Genomic DNA, 5,855 nt, shown 5'->3' on the forward strand with positions numbered 1-5,855 from the left:
CGAAGTAGTCAACCGACAATCACTCCACCCGCACCCGCACGTGCCCCACCCCAACCGCCCAAATCGCAACCCAAGCGGATGAACGGCGGACTCTTCCCGCACTCGTACGTTGCAATCCACCCCTATATCTTGCGTTTCATGACGAGTTATATCCAATATGCCAAATTCCCGCTGTCCCTATACATGCTGTAAGTCTGTGCACACAATATGAACCACACCTCAGCGAGACACTCCATCACACATTACTCTCTGCCTGTAACAGACACAGATACGATATGTAAGCACCAGCATGGACCAACGTCCGGTGCATCCTCTCCGCCACAGTACACCATCCACACTATGATAACCACACCAGGGGGTCCAATTATAAAATAGAATATCCCACCCGTCCAACATCCACAATTGCTCAGATAAGCCACCAACACCCACACATGTCCTACACAGGGGTGCACCCAACACCACCACACTGCCTCCTGTTACGGCACAGAAACAATGGCAGGAATGAATCACACAGGTCTGCCACTCCCTTGCCGCAACCACAGACGCGGCGCGCCTCCAGTCACGAGCGAAAAGCGCATCCTGACGAGACAGAACTGCTGTGACATACTGACGCTGCCTCAGACATTCACTTACAATGATCACTACCAACGAACCTGCCCCCCCCCCCCCCCCCCAAACACACTATCTCTTACCATGTTGTGTACTGTAATCCAACCCATTTTGCACCTTAACCTAACCAAATTTGTAACGCAATTTGTACCGCAATGTAACGCAATTTGTACCGCAATGTAACGCAATTTGTACCGCAATGTAACGCAATTTGTAACGCAATTTGTGTCTTAACCTAACCCACGTTGTGCCTTAACCTAACCCACGTTGTGCCTTAACCTAACCCACGTTGTGCCTTAACCTAACACACGTTGTGCCTTAACGTAACCCACGTTGTGCCTTAACGTAACCCACGTTGTGCCTTAACGTAACCCACGTTGTGCCTTAACGTAACCCACGTTGTGCCTTAACGTAACCCACGTTGTGCCTTAACGTAACCCACGTTGTGCCTTAACGTAACCCACGTTGTGCCTTAACGTAACCCACGTTGTGCCTTAACCTAACCCACGTTGTGCCTTAACCTAACCCACGTTGTGCCTTAACCTAACACACGTTGTGCCTTAACGTAACCCACGTTGTGCCTTAACGTAACCCACGTTGTGCCTTAACGTAACCCACGTTGTGCCTTAACGTAACCCACGTTGTGCCTTAACGTAACCCACGTTGTGCCTTAACGTAACCCACGTTGTGCCTTAACGTAACCCACGTTGTGCCTTAACCTAACCCACGTTGTGCCTTAACCTAACCCACGTTGTGCCTTAACCTAACCCACGTTGTGCCTTAACCTAACCCACGTTGTGCCTTAACGTAACCCACGTTGTGCCTTAACGTAACCCACGTTGTGCCTTAACGTAACCCACGTTGTGCCTTAACGTAACCCACGTTGTGCCTTAACGTAACCCACGTTGTGCCTTAACGTAACCCACGTTGTGCCTTAACGTAACCCACGTTGTGCCTTAACGTAACCCACGTTGTGCCTTAACGTAACCCACGTTGTGCCTTAACGTAACCCACGTTGTGCCTTAACCTAACCCACGTTGTGCCTTAACCTAACCCACGTTGTGCCTTAACCTAACCCACGTTGTGCCTTAACCTAACCCACGTTGTGCCTTAACCTAACCCACGTTGTGCCTTAACCTAACCCACGTTGTGCCTTAACCTAACCCACGTTGTGCCTTAACCTAACCCACGTTGTGCCTTAACCTAACCCACGTTGTGCCTTAACCTAACCCACGTTGTGCCTTAACCTAACCCACGTTGTGCCTTAACCTAACCCACGTTGTGCCTTAACCTAACCCACGTTGTGCCTTAACCTGCTCTGTAATTGGCATATGACACGTTACATTAATCTAGTGTTGTCTAACCACAACCCTCTGAATATAGTTCGCTACTCGCACCGCCCACCCTCTTGTGTGTCGTTTCATGTTGAACACTTCGCAAGTGTTGCTTACTTTTTACATGCTCCCGCTGTACACTGTAATGTGGACAACTGCAGGATGTACATCGCCCCCCCCCCTCCACCCTGCCTTCGCACGCTGGTCGTTCAGGTGCTTGCGTGTTCAATGCCCTTCGCAGCTGTTCACTGGCATTCGCATGTCGAAGCGCTCAGTCTACGTCGTGGTACGGCCTGTGTCCACTGTCCGCTGATATCGTAAGCTTAATCCTCACATTGTACTGCACATAGGTCCGTATGTACTGAATGATACGCTGTGGCACATGTGTGACCGTACGACTGCGCCCAACAACAGCGAACCATACGGTCCAAATGTTGTGCACTCAGCCACGTGCCGTCTCCCCATAACAGCTACATTGCAGTGTGGTACGCCATAGAGACGTGTGGGAGTAACGGACGCCCTGGATGGCGATCAGCATGAGCCGTCTGTTGATGTAGTGGCGCGTGTATTCAAACGTAGTCGTCTCTTCTCACACAGTGTGATAGCATGGTGCACCGCGTTCCACATCTGCGACATGGTACAGATGCTGGTTGACAGTCGGTCTCGTAATGGACATCGCATACGTAGGGGGCCACCTCCCACGTGTTCTCTAGTCGTGCACATTTTGTTGCGTGTATGTGGGCAGACGTAGTGTGTCGTGACACCTAACAGACAGGTATGCAATAATCGTTGCATTTGCAAACTGGGATGGACGTCTACGTTTGCTGGTGACGTGACGCAACGCAAATGAACAACTGGGTAAACCCATTGTGGTGCGGTTGTTGTTGCTGGAGGTAAATCAGTAAGGGCAAATCTGTGTGTGAAGCGATACGCGGCGGTGGCTGGGTGGGACCGTCCCCGGCCGGTGAGGGGGGGCCGCCCGGCGTGCTGGCCGCGCGGTGCGTGGGCGCACGCGCTACAGCCGGCTGGTGGGGGCGCCCAGTGGCAGGCGCGCCGGCCGACGGACGCGGCAGGCGGCGCAGCTGCGCGCCGGGGCACCCTGCGCGCGGCGCCGGGCGGCCAAAGTGGGTCCTCGCGGGCCCGGTGCGAAGCGCGGTGGACATCTGCAGTGTGCTGGTCCGACTGAGGACTGTGTGCGTTGAGGATGCGCCGCCGCCCGGCACTCGGCGCCGCGACGCCGTCTGCTGCTCGGTCGCCCCAGCGGTTCTCGCTGGTGGTTTGTATCGCAGTTGTGCAGACGTGTTGGCACGTGCGCTGTGCTGGGAGAGTTCGCTTCGGCACCCACGTGGGGCCTTTGCCCTTCTGTGGCGCTGGCGTTGGAGCTGCCGGTCACCGTAGGTGGCGCGTGTTGTCTCCCGCCGGCAATGCCACGACAGCACGCTCCCGGGCCTCTGTCGGCAGCGGCAAGCTCAGTTGGGAGCACGGGTGGTCGCACCTAAAGCGTCTACTCGCCTAACTCCGGGCGATTGCGCCTCTCTCGAACCCGACCAAGTACTTAGGACGGCGCTGCGCGCCGCCGGGACCTGAGAGGGTTTCGAGGTGTATTGTGCAGGGGAGCTCAGCCTCCTCCTGTTTGCAGAATAATTGAGCGGACGCTTGCGTGTTCGCGCGGGCCCCTGGGACACACTCCCGGGCGGCCGGCTGCTCAGCTCTAGTTGACGCAGCTCCCTGGTTGATCCTGCCAGTAGTCATATGCTTGTCTCAAAGATTAAGCCATGCATGTCTCAGTACAAGCCGCATTAAGGTGAAACCGCGAATGGCTCATTAAATCAGTTATGGTTCCTTAGATCGTACCCACGTTACTTGGATAACTGTGGTAATTCTAGAGCTAATACATGCAAACAGAGTCCCGACCAGAGATGGAAGGGACGCTTTTATTAGATCAAAACCAATCGGTCGGCTCGTCCGGTCCGTTTGCCTTGGTGACTCTGAATAACTTTGGGCTGATCGCACGGTCCTCGTACCGGCGACGCATCTTTCAAATGTCTGCCTTATCAACTGTCGATGGTAGGTTCTGCGCCTACCATGGTTGTAACGGGTAACGGGGGAATCAGGGTTCGATTCCGGAGAGGGAGCCTGAGAAACGGCTACCACATCCAAGGAAGGCAGCAGGCGCGCAAATTACCCACTCCCGGCACGGGGAGGTAGTGACGAAAAATAACGATACGGGACTCATCCGAGGCCCCGTAATCGGAATGAGTACACTTTAAATCCTTTAACGAGTATCTATTGGAGGGCAAGTCTGGTGCCAGCAGCCGCGGTAATTCCAGCTCCAATAGCGTATATTAAAGTTGTTGCGGTTAAAAAGCTCGTAGTTGGATTTTGTGTCCCACGCTGTTGGTTCACCGCCCGTCGGTGTTTAACTGGCATGTATCGTGGGACGTCCTGCCGGTGGGGCGAGCCGAAGGCGTGCGACCGCCTCGTGCGTGTTCGTGCGTCCCGAGGCGGACCCCGTTGAAATCCTACCAAGGTGCTCTTTATTGAGTGTCTGGGTGGGCCGGCACGTTTACTTTGAACAAATTAGAGTGCTTAAAGCAGGCAAGCCCGCCTGAATACTGTGTGCATGGAATAATGGAATAGGACCTCGGTTCTATTTTGTTGGTTTTCGGAACCCGAGGTAATGATTAATAGGGGACAGGCGGGGGCATTCGTATTGCGACGTTAGAGGTGAAATTCTTGGATCGTCGCAAGACGAACAGAAGCGAAAGCATTTGCCAAGTATGTTTTCATTAATCAAGAACGAAAGTTAGAGGTTCGAAGGCGATCAGATACCGCCCTAGTTCTAACCATAAACGATGCCAGCCAGCGATCCGCCGCAGTTCCTCCGATGACTCGGCGGGCAGCCTCCGGGAAACCAAAGCTTTTGGGTTCCGGGGGAAGTATGGTTGCAAAGCTGAAACTTAAAGGAATTGACGGAAGGGCACCACCAGGAGTGGAGCCTGCGGCTTAATTTGACTCAACACGGGAAACCTCACCAGGCCCGGACACCGGAAGGATTGACAGATTGATAGCTCTTTCTTGATTCGGTGGGTGGTGGTGCATGGCCGTTCTTAGTTGGTGGAGCGATTTGTCTGGTTAATTCCGATAACGAACGAGACTCTAGCCTGCTAACTAGTCGCGTGACATCCTTCGTGCTGTCAGCGATTACTTTTCTTCTTAGAGGGACAGGCGGCTTCTAGCCGCACGAGATTGAGCAATAACAGGTCTGTGATGCCCTTAGATGTTCTGGGCCGCACGCGCGCTACACTGAAGGAATCAGCGTGTCTTCCTAGGCCGAAAGGTCGGGGTAACCCGCTGAACCTCCTTCGTGCTAGGGATTGGGGCTTGCAATTGTTCCCCATGAACGAGGAATTCCCAGTAAGCGCGAGTCATAAGCTCGCGTTGATTACGTCCCTGCCCTTTGTACACACCGCCCGTCGCTACTACCGATTGAATGATTTAGTGAGGTCTTCGGACTGGTACGCGGCATCGACTCTGTCGTTGCCGATGCTACCGGAAAGATGACCAAACTTGATCATTTAGAGGAAGTAAAAGTCGTAACAAGGTTTCCGTAGGTGAACCTGCGGAAGGATCATTACCGACTAGACTGCATGTCTTTCGATGTGCGTGTCGTGTCGCGCAACACGCTACCTGTACGGCAGCAGCCGTGCGCCGCGTGCGGAACCACGCGTGCCTCTCAAAACTAACGGACAAAATGTTGTGTGGTACGAGCGCTGAAGCTCTGGAGCGGCTGGCCTGCGGCACCTGGCGCCTGGCGCCGGTTTTGAATGACTTTCGCCCGAGTGCCTGTCCGCTCCGGTGTGGAGCCGTACGACGCCCATCGGCCGTGAGGCCGTTGGACACAGAAACGCT

The 5,855-nt window shown here is 54.2% G+C and overlaps 1 non-coding gene across 1 annotated transcript; it reads left to right on the forward strand.

Annotated features, from left to right (window-relative positions):
- The first annotated feature begins 3,668 nt into the window (after window positions 1–3,668).
- Window positions 3,669–5,580, forward strand: LOC126131313 (small subunit ribosomal RNA). Its single transcript, XR_007527461.1, has one exon. It is a non-coding gene; the product is annotated as a small subunit ribosomal RNA (ribosomal RNA).
- Window positions 5,581–5,855: the final 275 nt, after the last annotated feature.

Source organism: Schistocerca cancellata, unplaced genomic scaffold (assembly GCF_023864275.1).
Source record: "Schistocerca cancellata isolate TAMUIC-IGC-003103 unplaced genomic scaffold, iqSchCanc2.1 HiC_scaffold_571, whole genome shotgun sequence".
Lineage (NCBI taxonomy): Eukaryota > Metazoa > Arthropoda > Insecta > Orthoptera > Acrididae > Schistocerca > Schistocerca cancellata.